Raw genomic sequence first — 21,341 nt, forward strand, 5'->3', positions numbered from 1 at the left:
CTTTCTCATTCTCTAAAACCTTCTCAATCTGATGTACTCAGTGGTTTTTGCTGTACTCAAATCCAAACTTTTGGCACAATTTCCAGTGAATGATCTTAGCAACGCAGTCATGGCATTGTAGGTAGTCAGTTTGTGAAATTTTGCTGCACCCGCTGATCAAGTGGTTGACTGTCTTGTCTTTCTCATTACAGAGCGACATTTGCTGTTGGTGGTAATATGTTGAATTTTTGCCTTCATGCAGTTTAATAATAATAATAATAATAATAATAATAATAACAACAACAACAACAACAACAACAACAACAACTCCACCGTTGCCGGTCCTAAGCCCGGATGAGAAAGGAGGAGGGTTGGGGTCAGGTTGACATCTGGTCCTGTAAAAACAAACCCGCCAACCCATACAATATGGTGAAAAAAACAAATAAGAATTCCATACCGCATCGTTCGTCGCACGGGTTAACAAGGGCCGCAGCGGATGTTGGGGTCCCTGGACATCCGTCGACAAGTGGGCTACAAGTGGACCAGCCAACAAAACGACAAAAATATAGTGCAGATGAAAACCGTGCTATAATGGCCTGTTACTACAACTCAGAGCCAAAAAAAAGAGGTTATTTAAAGCAAATGTATGAATTAGGCATTTGACTCATTGCCACATAGTTGGATCATAAAATGCTTAGAAACAACTGGCATTAGCAAAAATATTACATCCTTTACTGAAAAGGCGATGAAACAATGGAGAACTGAGTTGGCAGTAGGGAATGAGATCTACGGAATGGTTAATATCAAGCGAGGAATTTTCCAGGGTGATTCACTTTCACCTCTTCTCTTCATCATCGCAATGATCCCACTATCAGTAATCTTTAAAAAAATGAAATTAGGCTACCAAACAGCCAAAGAAGCTGAAAAAATTTCGCATTTACTATATATGGATTGATTTGAAACTCTATGGAAAGTCAGAAATAGAAATCCAATCATTGACAAATACAGTCCGAGTATTCAGCACCGATATTTCAATGCAGTTTGGCATGGAAAAATGCGCCACTGTATCCATAAAAAGGGGCAAAATCACTGCATGTGAGGGAATTGAAATGCCCAATGGCCAACTAATTAAATGCAAAGAAAATGAAGCCTACAAATACTTAGGCATTCTGCAGTTGGATAACATCAAGCATGGAGAAGTAAAAACTATTGTCAGGCGAGAGTACACCAACAGAGTTAGGAAAATTTTGAAATCTAATTGAATGGTGGAAATACAATCAAGGCCATAAATACCTGGGCAATACCAGTTATAAGATACACAGCTGGCATAGTTAACTGGACACAAGCTGATTTGGACCTTTTGGACCGAAAAAACCAGGAAACTAATGACAATGCACTACAGTTTACATCCACGTGGTGATACTGATAGACTATATCTGCCCCGAAAATCAGGTGGCAGAGGATTATTACAAGTGAAGCAACAGTTGAAGAAGAAAACATGCACTGGCTGATTATTTAAAAGAAAGTCAAGAACATCTATTAATCGAAGTAAAGAACAAAATCTACTGAAGGCCCAACAGACAAAACAAGAATACAGAAAAGATGTGATAAATCAAGAATGGAGAGTTGGCAGAACAAAGCACTGCATGGTCAATTTCTGGAAAAAATAAAAGATAAAGTGGACAGTGAACAAACTGGTTATGGTTAAAAACAGGTACATTAAAGAAAGAAACAGAGTCACTAATCCTGGCTGCGCAAGAACAAGCTATCCGCACAAATGCCATTAAGGCCAAAATTGAAAAATCCTCTGATGATGCCAAATGCAGACTTTGCAAAGAAGCTGATGAAACTGTTGATCACATACTCAGCTGCTGTAAAAAAAATCGCGCAGACTGATTATAAATTGCGGCACAATTCAGTAGCACAAATGATCCATTGGAATTTGTGCAAAAATTATAATATTAAAACAGCAACAAACTGGTGGGAACATCAGCCTGAAAAAGTCACCGAAAATCAGATGGTCAAGATCTTGTGGGATTTCCGTATACAAACCGACAAAATACTGGCGCATAATACACCAGACATCACACTGGTTGAGAAAAATAAGGTCACAATCATAGACATCGCAATACCAGGTGATAGCAGGGTCGCCGAGAAGGAACATGAAAAAATCGCAAGATACCAGGACTTAAAATCGAAATTCAACGACTATGGCACAAACCAGCAGTGGTAATTCCAGTGGTAATTGGCACACTGGGTGCTATTCCAAAAGCACTGGAATTACATTTAAAACAGTTAAAAATTGACAAAATCACCATCAGTCAAATGCAAAAAGCCGCACTGCTTGGATCTGCACGCATATTAAGAAAATACGTTACGACGTCCTAGGCCCCTGGGTGGGGCCCGACTAGTAACCAATGCCAAATCCGGTGAAACAACTGGCCGCTGTGATACAATTGTATAATAATAATAATAATAATAATAATAATAATAATAATAATAATAATAATAATAATAATAATAATAATAATAATTCAAAAATCTACTGAAGGCCCAACAGATGAAACAAGAATACAGAAAAGATGTGATAAAATCAAGAATGGAGAGTTGGCAGAACAAAGCATTGCATGGCCAATTTCTGGAAAAATAAAAGATAAAGTGGACAGTGAAAAAAATTTGGCTGTGGTTAACAACAGGTACATTAAAGAAAGAAACAGAGTCATTAATCCTGGCTGCGCAAGAACAAGCTATCCGCACAAATGCCATTAAGGCCAAAATCGAAAAATCCTCTGATGATGCCAAATGCAGACTCTGCAAAGAAGCTGATGAAACTGTTGATCACATTCTCAGCTGCTGTAAAAAAATCGCGCAGACTGATTATAAATTGCGACACAATTCAGTAGCACAAACAATCCACTGGAATTTGTGCAAAAATTATAATATTAAAACAACACAAACTGGTGGGAACATAAACCTGAAAAAGTCACCGAAAATCAGATGGTAAAGATCTTGTGGGATTTTCGCATACAATGGACAAAATACTGGCACATAATACACCAGACATCACACTGGTTGAGAAAAACAAGATTACAATCATAGACATTGCAATATCAGTTGATAGCAGGGTCGATGAGAAGGAATATGAAAAAATCGCAAAATATCAGGACTTAAAATCGAAATTCAACGACTATGGCACAACCAGCAGTGGTAATTTCAGTGGTAATCGGCATACTGGGTGCTATTCCAAAAGCACTGGAATTACATTTAAAACAGTTAAAATTGACAAAATCACCATCAGTCAAATGCAAAAACCCGCACTGCTTGGATCTGCACGCATATTACGATAATACGTTATGACGTCCTAGGCCCCTGTGTGGGGCTCGACTAGTAACCAATGCCAATCCAGTGAAACAACTGGCCGCTCTGATACAAACTGTTGTTGCGATAATAATATACCCTTCATCCAATATTCCAAATATCTAGGAAATTCTTGATTTTTCCTTTAATAGACTGAGAGCATTTTGTCTCATCTAGATTAAGATCAATGTACTTTCTTTAATACAGTATATTATTGATATCAGATACCTCTTTTCAAACTTTCTTGGATAAATCTATTGTTCCCAGAACAAGCATGTAGATTAAGAATATCTGAATCAAAGGAATTAATTTAAAGGAATGTAAAAATTGCAATTTTTTTAGCTGTTGGGGTGGGAGTGACTTCTCATCTATTTATATCTAAACCACTGGAAAAGACATTGCAGAAAAAGCATCTCTTGCTACTCATTATAAGATAGCCAGCATCCTTTTCAAGCAAAAGACACATAGGGAATCTGTTCTCTATGTGCAGAAGTTTCCAGAATTCATTTCCAGCCTCTTCAGATATGACCAAGAAACATTCCCATTTGCTACTCTGAGCTGCCAGCGAGTTTCTGTGTTAGTAGGAAGGAAAAGGAAAACTCATAAGATAGCTATAGTTGTTTTCTGTGTTGATGTACAAGTGTGGTACATCAAGGGTCAGATTTAAGGAATTTTTGAAAATTCCTCCCAGGTCATATTTGCCTCACGGAACAAAATATCCTGTGCCACTGCTGAGTCTTTTATGATCTTAATCTCTATTGCAGAGTTTCTCAGCCTGGGCAACTATAAAATGCCTGGACAACTCAGCTCCTCAAATTCCTCAGCTAGTTTAGCACTGTTCTAAACTGCATGATGCTATGGACGTTGACACTGACTAGATTGACCCTCTGTTAATCAAATTAAATGTGAGATTATCAAGATGAAAGACAACTAGGTTGGTGTTTTCTAACCAGGCTTATACTATTACCGCTGAAAAAAGGCAGTCCTGTGTCTTGAATATAGAACAGGATTTGCACCATTGGTGAGATTCAGCCAGCTCGCACCTATTCAGGAGAACCGGTTGTTTACTTTCGAAGCAGTTCAGAGAACCGGTTGTTGGAAGAAATCTCATTTTGTTTTTTCCCACTTTACAGGGCTAATCCTGTAAGGAAGGCAGGAAGGAAACATTCTGGTGTTGTTTCTAGCCTAATCGTTATTGCCCTGCTTACAGAAACTGCCTCTCCAGTTAACCCTTATTACATTGTAACACCTAAGGGAAAGTGCCCATCGGCCTGAGTGACGCTGAGTTGGCCACGTCCACCCAGTCACATGACCACTGAGCCCTGCCTACTCACCTGGTCATTAGAGCAGAGAACCGGTTGTTAAATTATTTGAATCCCACCACTGATTTGCGCATGCTGCATTGACCTGATTTGCGAGTCACATCTGCATCAATGCCCTTTTGCATAAAGTGTATTCTGTGTGCAATTGGCCTCACCCTGTAGTGAGTATGGCGTTCAGAAAAGAATCCCAGATGATGCTGATTTTTTTTCTAATCTATTCCTTGAACAGGAAAGGTTATATGCATCCCAGCCCCAGAAAAGTCTCCAGATTGCTTAACCTTTGAGTCCCATGGTCTACAGAAAAAAAATCACAGGCATGTCAAAACAAGGCATGGATGTTATTTATCCACGAATTCTGACATGTATGCAGAATGAGGGTGAAATTACGCCAGCCTGAGGCTAAGTAAGGTGGGATAAAAGGGGGAAAAAAGTTTCTCAGCTCCTGCTCTGCTTTTTATCTGCTCATACAGATTTCCTTAATATTTTGGCTTCACTTTTCCCCCCCTCTTCTTAGCTCATTCAGCAATAAGGTATGAAAATTGTTTGCCAGATGCTCCTGAAAAAATGCAATCAAGGGAGTGACAAGAATTTGTATTATTTCTTTTCTAGGTTGCTGATTATGAAATAATTCTTATCTCCTTGTGATTCCTTGCACTTGGGAATGGGAACAATACGTGGTCCACAACTTACAGCCATTTGTCTAGTGACCATTCAAATTTACCACAGCACTGAGAAAAGTAAGCTGTTCTGATCCCCCCTCCGTATGGTGAGGCACGCTGACACAAGATTACTGCTAGACAATTTATTCACAGTAAATTAACACACTGACAAGACTTTGGCAGCAACCCAGACTTCCAAGATAAGAAATACATATGAGAGCTTCTCCAGCGTTGGTATATTAGTTGAATCCTGCAAACAGCCTCCTCCCAAAGTCTCTCCTTATATACTCTCTTGGGAGGGGGCCTAATCACAACCACCTGGGCCCAATTATCTCCTTTGTCTCCTTAATTGCTGCCGGTGTTTATCCGCCTGCCTATGCCGGGCGTCCGGGACAAATTCCCTCTAAACCTCATCACTGCTCAAAGGCCTGATGTCTTCACCATTGCTCCAGGGCCTGACGTCATGGGCACACTCCCTTTGGTTTTCACCGCTGCTCCATGCTTCAGGCACCTTCTGATGACCAACCAGCCTCTCTGGTCCCTGCTCAGAGTCTGAACCCTGTCCAGGGTCCTCCACATCTTCCAGAGCTGACCCATATGGCCCCTTGCTATCAGAGACTGTTTACAGCTCCAACGGCTCTTGCTGGGCCACAACAGTAAGCTATGACTGTTTTTCACACCTACAACCATTGCAGCATCCTCATGGTCATGTGATCAAAATTCAGATGCTTAGAAACGGATTCATACAGTATTTTTGATGGCTGCAGTGTCCTGGGGCCTAATGATCACCTTCTGCACCTTTTTGAGAAGCAAAGTCAATGGAGAAGCCAGATTCACTTAACAATCCTTTTACTAATTTAACAACTGCAGTGATTCACTTAATTGCAGCAAAAAAGGTCGTAAAATGAGGTAAAGTTCATTAACAACTGTCTTACTTAGCAACAGAAATTTTGGGCTTAATTGTGATCTTAAGTTGAGGACTACCTGTATATTTCAGTGTATGTGCCTCCCAGTGGTGGGTTCCGGATTCCGTTCCAACCGCTACGGCATCACCCACATGGACATGCACAGTGCACATGCGCATGGTGCGCATGCATCATACTTGCCTGCAACGCTTTCGCAAGCCTCCGCGACACTCCAGCTGCTCATGGAGCATTGCACAGGCGTTGTATGCACCATGCACGTGCGCGGAAGTGTGAAAAGCTTAAAGCACAGGTAAGGAGCATGGGCGGGTGGCTCCTGCTCCGGGCAGGATCCTATACGCCCGTACCGGGGCATACTGCCTGCAACCTACCACTGGTGCCTCCGGAAATGTATTTTGGATTAGAACAGTCTTTCAGAAAAAGGAATCAAGGTCTGAAAAGAGAAGACTATGTACACACAATCTAAAACTCTTCAACTATATCAGTTGAAAAACATTTTTTTAATATAATAATAAATGTATTTACAGCCAAAGGATCCATGTAGGAAATTACAAATATAATCTAAAATTTGGCATTAGATAAAACAATTTAACAAAAAAAAGTAAGAACTGCACAAAATATTTAAAACTCTGGCTTATTGATATGTTATCAAAGACCTTGTTTTTATAGCTATAGTTAAAAATCTGTTGCCAATATAACTATAGGAATTTAATTTGTGAGGAAAATTAACATACTGAGAAATATCACTTCTTGTCCTGATTTTGAAATAGGCCAGATAATGTCCTGCCTTGTAAACTCTTGTAAACTCTTGTAAAATCCAAGTACAAAGAAGTATACTCCACTGTTTCAAGATGAATACCACTACAGGGACATCTTTGAGAGATAGGGGTTTTTTGAATCTATCATGGACCAAATGTTTTTTTAAGATTTATTGTGTCCTACTTTTATTATTTTTATCAATAATTCAAGGAGATGAACATTCTTAATACTTCTTCCTATTTTCCTCACAACAAAAAACGTGTGAGGTGGGATAGGTTGAGAGAGAAAGTGATGGCTCAGAATCACCCAGATGACTTTCTTGACTATGGCAGGACTAGAATTCAAAGTGTCCTGACTTGCAGCCTTGTGTCTTAACCCCTACACCAGGGGTACTCAACCTTTTTATACCTACCGCCCACTTTTGTATCTCTGTTAGTAGTAAAAATTTCTAACTGCCCACCAGTTCCACAGTAATGGTGATTTATAAAGTAGGGAAGTCAATTAAATTAAAAAAAGAAAGTGCTTCAGTATCGGACACAAACTCCTACCGCCCACCATGAAAGCTGGAATGCCCACAAGTGGGCAGTAGGGACCAGGTTGACTACCACTGCCCTACACCAAACTGGCTCTATTTTATCTATTTGATGGCAACACATTTAATCTGGCTTTTGAAAAGGCTCTTCTGTATTTAATTACATGTGAACTAAAGTTAAATCTGGAGCTGAACAATATATTTGCAATTAATTCCAAAAGGACATATGGGGGGGATTTGGTTGCAATGTCAGCCACCTGATTGAATGCCAGTGTTGATTTTATTTTTTATTTGTTTCTTTTATTAAGGAATGAAATGAAAATGTTTTACTAAGCCAGTTTTCAGCATCTGTATCCTTTCTCATGCTCTATAAATAAATGTAGACTATATGACTTCAGCAGCATCATTTGGCTGTTTTTGATGGTTTTTTAAACAACTTGTCTGACTGAGATTTCTGGGAAATCTGGAAGTTTCCATTTTTTATCTTGATTATTAAGCTGCTAAGCAGCTGGCTTCAAAATTGTTCTTGGATAAGAAATTATCTGGAAATCTGAGAGCTGTAGACTAGATTGGAAAATTTTTAAAAAATCCAGAAAGAAGGCGAGAGTGAAGCATTTCTGACTTATTGCCAAGAAAAAAAAATGTGTCCATGTAATTATTAGTTGAGCCCAATTCTAAGGAGTCTTTATATTAATAGCATATTCTAATGCAGAATAAACACAACAAACTTTGTTTTCTTAAACCAATTTAAGGGACTTATGAGGACTTCATGATTACTCTGAACTTCCTAAAGATGTCTCTGCTAATGGGACAGTTTGTTCTGTGAATAAAAAAATATTTTATCACCCCTTTTGGCTAGGATGTAGCAGCAATTGAATTTGCCTTGTAATTTTTTATGTATACAGATAACAACACATCTTGGTATTAGAAAACACATGTTAATAGAACAATGGAAAATTTATGGTGATGAGCTGCATCCCATAATGAGGCTGTCACTCCAATGATAATAAATATGTAATATTTTAATAACATGCTTTAACTTAACTGCAAACCAGCATGGGGAACCATTGGAAATGCTTCATTAAAGAGAGCCCCCAGGTGGGAGAAATATATGAGGTCCTTCATTGATAATGGTTTGAGGTCCTAGAAATCCAGTGATGCATTGGTGGCTATATTTGAAAGCATGAACCAGGACAAAACAAAAACTAAATTTAATATAATTTAAATTTCTTGTACTTATTTATTCCTAGTATTTAATAATTTCTTCCTTCTATAACAGTAAAAGTTACAGTTCACTGACAATTTTTGAACTATATTCACAAAATTGCTTTGTCTGGTCTCATTCCTAGATTCAAGCTATTATGCCAACCCAGAAATCTACTCAGTTTCCAAGCCCAACAATTGGGTCAGTTGTTCATTAAACCACTTTCTCTCGTTAGAGTTGTACAAACTAGAAATCCAAATACTTCTAAGCCACTGGCCTTCCATTGCCAGTTAAGAAATGAGGACCTTGCTAAAAAAGCAGCTGAAATTTTGTACTCATGCCATTACATAATGTATTGCAAAGACTAAGGAGCCATAGAAATGTTTTCCAAACATTGATTGGTTGCAGCTTTCAAATATTCTCACTACTCCCAAGGGTGCTTTTTCCTTGAAGACACTTCACTTCTCCCGCAAGAAGCTTCTTCAGTTCTGTCTGTCAGAATATAAGCTTCTTGAATGAGAAACTAAGTATCTTCAAGGAAAAACAAAGGTAGTTCAGTTGCCTTGAAAAAGCACCTTTGGGACAGCCATGACCGAGATGACTCAGAATTTCCATGGTCATTCTTACTACTCACTGCCTGGCCGGTTTGGAAGGGTATGTTGATAAAATGAAGATCCACTTGTACTCTCTGGCACAAAGACTTGTGGGATATCTGGCAGGACTATTTCCCAAAATTGTAATCCTTGAGGCAGCCCACATTATTGTGTGCTGCTAGAGCCAATATAAAGGAGCTTACGCTGAGTAAATAGCTGTGAGTTAAGCATATTGTGGGATTAATTCTTGAAACTATACCCAAGCTCTGCAGTCTGATATTATGCACCCTTATGGAAGAATATTCTATTCCCTATAAAAGTTAATCAGAAATATTGAGAAAATACTTAACAGATAGGAATATACATTTGTATGATTCCTGCTGCAGTACCTTAAAAGGACCTTTTATTTTATTTATTTAGTTAGTTTGTCAAACATGTATAAGATAACAGGTATAAATATAAATATGGACATGAACAAAGGAAATGAGTACAAATAAATGGGGACAGTAGGACAGGGACGGTAGGCACCCTGGTGCACTTATGCATGCCCTCTTTATGGACCTCTTAGGAATGGGGCAAGGTCCACAGTAGACAGTTTAAGGTTGAAGCTGGGGGTTTTCAGGATGTAACAATGGAATCAGGTAGATCATTCCAAGCGTTGACCACTCTTGCTGAAGTAGTATTTTCTGCAATCAAGTTTGGAGCAATTTACCTTGAGTTTGTACCTATTGTTTGCCCATGTATTATTGAGGTTGAAGCTGAAGTAGTCATGTCCTAATGTCCTATAAACAGTGTGGATTCCAAACAGATGAGCTGTATTCGAGAACTGGTCTGACAAAGGTTTTATATGCCCTAATTAGCAGTACAATGTCACTAGAGAAGAAGCTTCGCAAAATTAGGTGAACAACTCTTAATGCCTTTTTGGTAATGCTGTTACAGTGAGCTCTGTACAGACAGAGCGAGGGTTCTGACAGAGTGAGGGTCATCTACGAGGTCGTATCCACCCAGCTTGTATTTGGTGTTCTGATTTTTTTTGCCAATGTGTATCACCAATGCCAGCTGTGTTTGCGCAAAAGGTGGAGTGGAAAGATGGAAAACAACAAGAAGTTGTGGTCCTGCTAATTGACAGCAAACCAAAACAAGTGAGTCAAAAGATATATACGGAAATAAGTCAGGTTGAATTTTATGAGCAACCTCCCCCATGTCTGGCATCAACATTCTCAGCAGGGTTCGGTTAGGCAGAGCATATGCTTCATGTTGTATTATGCATAAATATGTGCTTATTTTGAAAAGCACACAGCTGGATTAAAATGTAAAATTGGATTCAATTTGCCTCTTTCAAATTTTTCCATTTTTGTGTTTTCAAATGCTTAGGAAAATATGAGCTCCACAAATACGTTTATAGTCATGAGTGTTGTATTCTGTATTTGTGACTGATTTAGTGAAGAAATAATGTGTTGGATATTTTAAGTTTAGTTAGTTTAACCTAAAGGGTAAAGCAAAAATATAAATCAAGTTGATAATATGAACCAGCTGTAAGAATTTGTGGCATAATGGGGACAGAGAGCAACAGATATAACAACTTCAGTCCACCTGTTTTTCCATCCTTTGCACTGCATATCTCCATATATAAAAGGCAAATACCACTCACTCATCACGAAATCTCCAAAACCGTAAAGCCTACAAACTTGAAATTAGGCATATATGTTCCTCTTGGCTTCTAGCTTCCAACTGCCAGTTGCCTTATATTAACATGTTCTGATGCCAAGGAGTTAGACATTCTACTACCCCTCCCCACCTGAAAATAATTCTGTTCCAACTGCCAGTTGCCTCACATTCCGTTACCTCAGTTCAAACTGGCAGATGTTGCACTCCTTCACTCAGAAGCAGTCTGGGGCTCCTTACAGTACTAAACATTGGTACCTCATCAAAATGTCTACGCCTTCCACCTATGGAACGGCCTCCAGACTCAAGGTGGTGGGAGCGATATTCCCTTATGTGTTTCAATCACTGACCACCACTGAACCAACGGATTGAACCGGAGTGAACCGTATTTCTCCTGCATTGCCTGATCACATAGTTTCGTCACAAAGCACGGATATTCAGCTAGTTAAATATAAGAATAATACTTTAGTTTCCTTTGCAGATCTAAGTTGACATCTATAGTTTATACACCATGTCATCTAACAAGTCTTTTTTCTTGCTACTTTCAAATTGCTCAGTAGGGAAGTCCCGTTTCTTCTAATCTGCAGATCCTGCCCATTGGGCATTTGAACTTTTACAGGAACTAAACGAGAAAAAATCTGTTAATTCCCCCTCCACGAAAATAAAACAATTCTGTTTTTCCTCTCCCTTTTAACTGCTAATCCCAGTATTTGTATGAAGCTACTTTGTTTGCTTGCAAAAGGGAAGAAAAGAAAACCCTTCTGAGAGGCTGTTGATGGAGAAGGAAAATAAATAATTATAATATGTAAACAAATACCTCTGGATGGAGCAGCAGTGTGGCAATGAAACCTTCTAGGAGAAGCCTTCCTAAATAGCAACAAATATGATATAGCAGCTGCAAGAAAGCTGCATTCAGAAGCCCTCCCACGTGACAGCAAACCTGATGGTATTACTTTAAGCTGAATACAAAAATCTTTCTGTACCATTTAGGTGGCTCAGTAATTAAGACACTGAGCTTGTCAATCAGAATGGTTGGCAATTCAGCAGTTCAGCAGTTCAAATCCCTAGTACAGGTCTCCTGTGTGAGCAGAGGGTTGGACTAGATGGCCTCTAAGGTCCCTTCCAACTCTGTTACTGTTACTGAGATCAGAGAAAAGTAATGAATTCACAAATACCAATATATGGCTGCTCCATGAATGAGGAGGTAGATGCAATACTTTTACAGGTTCAGGGAGAGAAAATTGATTGCATATCTGTAACCTACTGGTTACAAATGGAAATAAAATTCTGAAACTCTGTAGAGGGGTAAGGATATATGGTTTCAAAGATGGCCAATAGGATCAGACCCATTTGAACAGAAGTGAGAGTTTGAATTGGTTTTCCATAGGGCTGCACTCCAACTGTGAAGGCCTCCTGGGTCCTGCCAGATGAGATTATTTTGTAGAGTTGCCGAGCCTGCTGGATGAGATAAACAAAGGAAATTGGAGATTGGAAATTCTGGAAATAATCTGGCCCTATGCCATGAAGAGTGATAGAGGTGATAGATAACCAGCAACTTGAATTTCATCCAGAAATCTATAGGAGGTAGTGCAGCCCACAAAGTAGAATGTTACATGGGCTCATTAAGGTACCCATAACTATTTAGGCCATGCAGTCTAGATCATTTGCAGCTTCTGGATAATTTTCAAGAGCAGATTCATGTTAAGAGCATTATAGTGGTTCAAATGGAAACGAGTGATTGTGGACAGGACTTCTTTATCTGGGTACAAGTACAATTGGTGCTTAAGGTGGATCTATGCAAAACTCTTCCCTCCAACAGCAGTCAAAAATTCAAGAAAATTCCTAAATAGCATACCACTTCAGTTTGGGGGAGTGCAGTCCCATTCAGAATTAAAGGAGGAGATTCCCCTAAATAAGGCATCATAAAGTCCACATCTTTTCTATGCTTGTCTAAAAATGCTAATAATTTGTATGATCTTTTAAACATTTGTTTGGAAATTCTGTTTTGTATATTAAACAAAGGTATGTGTTTGGAAGTATCTACGTATAAGTATCTATGGATGATGTATGCATCCATATAAAATGGCAAGTATGTACAGTATGCTAGAATTATCAAATCTAGGCTGCAGGAATCTGGGTGATCTGCATATAGGAGTAATGATGTAGAGTTTTCTGTATCTCTTTGTTACTGCCTCATGAACATCTGGATTTCTGCAGCCCTAATGTATACCATTAGGCACTTCCCTCAAAAGGTTTTCAATGTATCTCCTGTGCTCACGATCTGTAAATTCAATTTTTTTTAAGATGTAGATTAAATGAGGGCTGAAGTGAAACGCATAATATCTAAGAGAGAGGAAAGATTAGAAAATTGTAATTATCTGTTGAAGGGAAAGTCAGTAGTCATTATTTTTCATAACGTTAGTTTCCTTCCTTCCATTCATTTTTTATTTTCAATAAATTTCAATTTAAAAAAAGAATGCATGAGTCAAACTGCTAGGCACAATGGGAGTTTAATCTGCAGATCTTAAAGGCAGCCAGTTACGGAATATCACCTTATGGATTTTGTTAAAATGTATGACAGATTGGAATCTTTATCTTGAAATGTTAATCCCTCCCAAACATTCACAGCACGCAAGTCTTAAGGCATAATAACATTACATGGTCTGGACTCTAAATTTGTTTTTCAGTCACAGTAAATTCTCTGACACGGCATTAATGCATTTAAGTGGGGGGAAAGCATGAGTTGAGATTTGACTTTTACCAGTAGAAATAGAAGCTCTCTTTTTCTCAGTTTGGGGTTTTGGATGTTCTAATTTATTAAAGCAGGGGAGGGGAAAGATTAAATACAGTTTATATTAAACAGCATACACCCACATTTTTTTAGAACAGGATAAGTTTTCAAAATATTGAGCTTCCCGGACATATGACTAATATCAACTGATATTTTTCAGTGCTTTCATTAGGAGATCGTTTCCTCTCAAGTTCGGTTCAAGAAAACACATTGGAGGGTTGTTTTAATAAATCTAATAAAGTTTGTGTGCTTACCATTTGGGGTACCATTCAGAGGTAACATTTATGACTACCTTATCCTGAATGGCCCCTTCATACTCTATTATGACATGACTCAGTGAATATTATGATGGCAGATTTTTATATGGTTACTTGGAAGGCCAGAATTGTGTATATCTTTGACACTTATATATTTGTCAGAAATGTTAGTCCTGTTTTCTTTTTGTTATTTTTGTTATGGTGTTATATTGTTAGCTTGTTGTTTTTGCTTTTAAAGGAAGGTATGCCTTTACGGATTATGTGCCATCAAGTTGGTGTCCACTCACAAACAGATTTTCTCCATGACAATTTGTCCCTAACCTGGTCCTTCAGGTTTTCCAGAAGTGATGGTTATCCTCTTCTTCTCTAGGTATTTGCATAATATGTCTGAAGTAGGATCATTTGGACCTGGTCATTTGGACCTCAAGTGAAAATTCTGTATTACTCTGTTTTATGAACTGTTTGTTTCTTTTTCTTGGCTGTTGATGGTATTCTCAGGAATTTCCTCCATCAAAGTTCAAAAGTATCAATCTGTATTGTATCCTGCTTCTTTAAAGTCCCACTTTTGCTTCTACTATATCACAAAGAATATCATTGTCCGTTTTTTATATGTGTAGAAACATCGTGGCCCCTGAATATCTTTTTCAATAACTTTATGGATACTCTACCACATACTAATCTGAGGTTTATGTCTTGACTGCTTGTTTCTTTATTAATCTGCTAGTCAGTGTTGACTCCTGATTACTCCCTGGACTAGTCCCTGTAATTCTCATGGCAACATGTTTGGGAGTGAATTGCCCTTGCCTTCTTCCTTAGAGAGAGAGAGTAACTGACCCAAGATTACAAGGCTGTTTTATGCCTAAAGTAGAATTCACAGCTTACTGGTTCCTAGCCTGATGTCGTAACCACTATACCAAACTGGCTGGTGGTTGATCCTAAAAAGCAGAAGCTATCTATCACTTCAATATGTTTGTTGTCACTTCTAAGGCTGGTTGGTGTGCCCGTTATCATTAGTTTGGTCTTCTTTGTATTAATTTTAGTCCTGTTTCTTACTGGGCTCCTTGACTTATTTCTAGAACTTGTAGATCCTTTGCAATTTTTGACTATTGGTGTAGTATTATCAGCATAATGCAAACTACTGATATTTCTTCTGTTAATTTTAAACCACGCCCCTCTTCTTTTAATCCAGCTTTCCTTCATTAATTAATTCATTATATGGGGTGAATAAATAAGAGAAGAGTATGCAGCCTTGACTCATTCCTTTTTCAGTCTACAGCCGTATTCTGTTCATACTGTGACTTCTTGACCTGTAAATTAAGTTTCCCATGAGGACAATGTGATCTTCTAAGATTCCCATTTTTCTAAGCACTTTTCACAGTTTGATATAATCAACACAATCAAATACTTTTCTATTTTCTACTGACTCCTTTTTTATATTCTTTGGCTTTCCCAACTATCCAGCATGCGTCAGCAATAACAACTTATGTTGCTCTGCCTTTTTTTAAAGCCAGTTTGAACTTTTGACATCCCCTTTTCTGTGTAGAGCTCTAATCTAATCTACATTACATGATCCTAAGCATTAGTATGTTAGCATGTAAAACTAAGATTACCAAGTGACAGTTTGCATACTCTGTTAAATCTCCTTTTCTTATATTGGAATTTGACTTCTTCCAGTCTGTTGGCTATTGTGTTAATCCTCAGATTGGCTGCCAAAGCTTGATTAAAATCTTTACTGCCTCTTGGCTTTGTTGCTTGCCATGTTTCTGAGGATAGTCCATCAGTTCCTGTAGCCTTCATACTTGGTAATGACTGGATAATTGATCTAACTTCATCCTCTAGTACTAGAGGTTCTTGTAAGTAGGGAATATTTTTTTAACTATATCAAATGTTGACGTATTTCAGTATACTCCTTTTCCAAATCACCAGAGGGCAGGACAAGAAACAATGGATGGAAAGTAATCAAGGAGAGCAGCAACCTGAAATTAAAGATAAACTTCCTAACAGCGAAGACAATTAACCAGTAGAATAGCTTGCCTTCAGAAGTTGTGGGTGTTTCGTCACTGGAGATTTTTAGGAAGAGACTGGACAGTCACTTATCTGAAATGGTATAGAATCTCCTATTTGAGCTGGTGGCTGTACTAGAAGATCTCCAAGATCGCTTACAGCTCTATTCTGATGAAATTAGTATTTGTCCATTGGTATCTTTCAGTGCACCAATTGAAGGTTGGAAACTTCTTCTGAGTTCTGATATCTTTGGAAGGCTTTCCTTTTTTTTCTATTTCATCTTCTATGTGTTTACATATGTTATTGTAATACTACTACTTGTGTCAGCATTCCAAATATCATGCAGAATTAAATCAGAGTCCAAGGCAAAGCTATCCTTAATGTTCCAATTTAATAAGACAGACATGTTGACATCGTGCTATGGAATCCCAATACTGGAAATGATATCAGAATTCCATCCAGTTAAAAGTTCATGATCTTGTCCCCACACCCACAATTCATCACATAGTCCAATCTTCTTCTTCCACGCTGGCATCCACACCCAGCTGCTTCCGGTCAGGTGTGCTAGTGCTGAGACAAAAGACGACCTTGGCTTCTAGAAAAGAATGATAACAATATATTCCACAATCTTACTCCTGTCTATTCCCCCCTCCCATCAACTATACTAATAAAACAGCATATTGAAATAAGAGAAAGTGTGGCAGGCCAAAATTCTAAAAGGAATATAATTGCAGGCCTGACAACTTGTTTCTTCTAACTGGTCTCAGAAACTCACTGTTAAGAATCTTCTTGAGATTTTTGTCTTTCTCTCCTTTGGTTTCTATTCCCTTCTTTACAATTACTATGGTTTGTTCAGACATCAGTTTGATTTCTTCTGTTTCTTCGTTTTTAGTATTTTCTTTTCACCTTCATGTTTGATAGCATCTTTAAATTTAGCCCACTATTCCTCTCATTCTCTATTAGTGAGGTTAAGGATGCCAAAGTGATCCATTATGTTCTCCTTGAAAGAGTAAGGATATGCTCAAGATCATATTGTGGAAACTGGTTGGCTTTTTTCCGCTTTAGCTTAACTTGGAACTTGCATATAAGCAGCTCATGATCTGTTCCATAGTCAGCACCTGGTGATGTCTTTGATGTTATAAACGAGTTATGTTTTTTATCCAGGTGGTTTTCTTGGTAAAAAAATATAGTAGTGGTTTACTATTGCCTTATTTCATACAAACAAATAAGCAAATGTTGTGTTTCACAGTGTGTTCTTCCTGTCACAAAACATCTTCATAAAGGAGAAGTGTGGGATGATGAGGCTTTGGCATTTAGCCAAAGTGACCCCATGCACAAGCTAATGCATTAGGAAACTCCCTTGGGTCTATGTCACTTTTTCCCTTTAAAATAATTGCTATGTAGCTAAGGTTTTATTTTTACTTGCTGGTGCAGAATAAGGATCTGTTGTTTGACAACATAATGACACTTAGGAAATGTTTCTTCCTGTCTCTCTATGAGATTCTGGATAAATCACTGAATGTCTCCAAGAACATGTCAATATTGCATCATTTATATTACTTGTTTCACTTTTATATTCAAGCAATTATCGCTTGCTTACAATTCATTTTCAGCTAAATATTTAGTGTTCATGCATCCTTGATTTAATAGGGTAGTAGAATATCCTACCTTTTGTTTTAGTACAGTTTCTAGAATTATCAATCAATCATTCTTTTGACATAGAAAAATAATTATAAACAATCATTTAATTATTCAATATCTTTTTATTACTCATCAACTGAAAACCGCTAGAACATGAGACTTTTAGAATAGTTTTCAATGGCAACTGTAATGTATAAACCTGTAAATTTAAAGATGTTCAATATCCAAGACGTGGCCAGAAACAATCCAGCATGCTTTCCCTCTGGACGTTAGCATTCTGTTCTTGTTATAGTCATGAAATCTAGAATGACAGATCAACATGTATTTCAGCCAACATTTTTCCTATGTTGGCGACAGCAACTTCCCTTTTGACTCCAATTTCTTAAGAGGTTGTTAGCAGTTTCAGGGCAAATGGTTAAGGAAAAAAATGACTCAGGTTTGATTCTGCTAATTCTAAAATTGTGTTTATAAATCTCACATCATAAGAATCATATTTATAGAGATTTATAGTCTAGTATATTTCAGAATTGTAAATGGTGGCTAGCCTTGGACACCAGAAAAGCAAAAGAACCAATCTGTTATTAATAAATGTAAGTAGAATTATCTAAGTGAAATCACAGGGATCATATTCTAGTTTTCTAAGAAACATTAGGAACATTAGGAAAGATTGAGATGAAAACTAAAATGCATAGAAAATTATATTCTTTGCTGCCATCTTGGAGTTTGGTTTGTTTCGAAGTCCAGATCCAGTAGTCATAGTGTTTAGATATTTGGGGACTGGATTTTGGATCTGCTACAAGACATAAGTACATTGTTCCTGTTGATTGTAGTAAAAATTAGACAAATTAAAAAAATAATGCAAGCTAAATTAGGTATGCACTGTGTACAGTTCTTACATTTTTTGTCCAGGAATGGGAATTTTAACAAGTAAATGTCTTAAAACAGGAGCATTTCTCTTTTTTCAGTCTCATCCAGAAACCTGAAAAAAGGTTAGGTTCCTTTGAAAAATAACAGAGAGATGCCACACTTGCACAAGATCCTCATCAAATGTCTGTTTTTTGAACGACACGTAACCCAAGTGCCTAGACATGTTGATTCCATATCTCAAAAATGCAGTTTTGAAATTCTTAAGGAATTCACTATCTTACTGCTGAACTCTTTATAACTATTCCAGTAACTGAAGGACTTCTGAGGACATCATATTATAGCCTTCTATATTTTAGTATTAGTTATGGACAACTATGTGGGAAGATTGGGGCCTTCTTAAACTGTGGTTCAAAGGTTTACTGTTTGAGATGAGCTCATCTAGACAAAAAATAGGGGGGGGTGTTAAATTTGCCAGTGTGCACAAGTGTCTTTAAAAAGTTGTCTCTATAATTATCTGTGTAGACGTGCAAAACAGTACTGTGTATAATTCTTCTTCCAAGGGCATAAGCATAGCCACAGAACCCTATTACATTGTGTTTTATTTTTCCTCTACTTTGCGTGTCTAAAAGTTATTTTCATTATTATACATGAGAGGCTAATCAGTGAAGCTGTTCTACCCCTTCTTTTGTTAGGATGTAGCTCTTCTCTACTCCTTACACAATACCTTTGGCCAAGTCATTTCCCTATTTATAAATATTGCAAGTATTTCAGGAAACTCTGAAACATTCAGGATTCTTTCAACACCTAGTATTCAAATTGAGGAAACAATTTTAGCTTCAATGTGGAAAATATCCCACATGCAGACATCATTATATTAATAAAAGAGTTCACTACACTGTTGGATTAATTATGCATACACATATAGCCCTTTTTTTCAGGTGTTTGTGGTTGAACTGGGTTTGAAATTTCTCCAGGGAAAATAAAAAAAATTTTTTTAACAATTTCTTAAGGGTAGGATTTTCTGTAGCACCACTGCTGAAGAAATCTAATTAAATGAATTCCTTCTTAATCTCTTTTCGTGGGATTTAATGGACATGAAGAAAGGATTATACAATAAAAGTCAAGCCATTCAAACACAGCCTTCAACTACCTGATAACAAATAATGTAGAACAGGGCTGTCAAACTCGTAGCCTGCAGACCGGATGCATCATGCGCTGGCCACACCCACACCCAGTTTAGCGAAGGGGGTGGGGAAAGGCATGATACATCACATGATAATTCTGTGATGACATGAGTTTGACACCCCTGATGTAGAAGAAAATCACAATCCACCATAACAATTTCTCCTTTGATAGAATTTCTAAAGCAAATTGTCTTTCCTCTAATTGAATGATAATTTGTAGGGTAAAGAAGGAGCATCATTTAACTGCAAAATGCTATTCTGCAGGAACATGAAGACTTCAGTGGCATGGTAAAAAAAAGTGTGAAAGCCTAATTTGTAATAGCAGGCATCAAAGTGATTTACAATTGACAGATCTTCATAGCAACCTTAATATTAAATTGGCTTTAATCAAGTCACATCTGAAAGGCATTGGGAGAGGTGATCCAATTTAAGCAGAACAGCCAATCCAATACATTATACACAATATAGCTCTCTGTATGAGCCTTCCATCTGTCTCTGTAGCTCTTTTGAAAGTTGACTTACTACTTTTTAAATAGGTAAACTTGAAACTGATGTGAAAATTGTACTATTGGAATCAAAACATTCTGAGTGTGGAGTATTTTAAACACTAGGTCCATGCAAAAGGGAGGGGGGAATCCTTCCAGATCAAAATTACTATTGGTTCCTCATGAGGAGAAGGGTTATTTTAGTACTCTTCAAAAACTGAGCCTTGAAATCTTTACTGTTTTCTTACTCAAAGTTCTACTAATAGATCCTGATTAATCTCCCAATCACTCTTGGTGCTTATTAGTTACTTATTAGAGTAGAATCAAATAACACCCATTAGTTAAAAAGAGGAGATATTTTCTATATTTTATTTTTCCATTTGGGGACCAGATTTGCATGTGATTTGTGTGACAGTGCATGCAACTGAAATGTGTGCCTATGTATATTGTTGGGTGTTTTTCAGATTGGATGCTTGGCATATTGCAAGAGATTTGCTTTGGCAGGTCTAAGCATTGAACAATCCAGTCCTCAGCTGTACCATTTTGATTCATGCAGCTCTGGCAAAACAGCATGATTTTGACTTAACAATTCTGGTGTGTTGATTAGTTCAACTAAGAGTAGAAAAGTGAAGTTTTGGGATGAAAAAAAATAATGAGATAAAAACGAGATGCCAAAAGCATAAAAGATGATGATTTTATGATTCCTCATTTTCTCTTTTTCATCCTAGTACTTCATATGGTAAGACAGAGGTTTCCTTCAGAACCATTTCCCTTACCTGGATTATTGATTTTGGAAACTTCAGGCATCAAAGATGGTGACTGAAGAAGATAAAGAGAACAAACCTGTTTTTTACTCTCAGCTCTGCTCTTTTGGCCAGTCACACACAGGAGCTATTTTGTGATTTCTGCATTTGGCCATTCTGAGAAGTTCTCTTAAAGCTGAACCCTTTTCAAAGAGACAGTGTGGTGACTGTTTGATGGCAGTAGGAAACATTTGGGCTAGAAAGGGCTAGCCATTCATGAGACAAGCACCTTGGCATGGCTTCAATTGACTGAATCAATGTAAAGGAACAAAACTGGCTACTTAAAGTGCCAGTGACAATACTTTTCTTGCAAAGG

This window comes from Thamnophis elegans, chromosome 7 (assembly GCF_009769535.1).
Source record: "Thamnophis elegans isolate rThaEle1 chromosome 7, rThaEle1.pri, whole genome shotgun sequence".
Classification (NCBI taxonomy): Eukaryota; Metazoa; Chordata; class Lepidosauria; order Squamata; family Colubridae; genus Thamnophis; species Thamnophis elegans.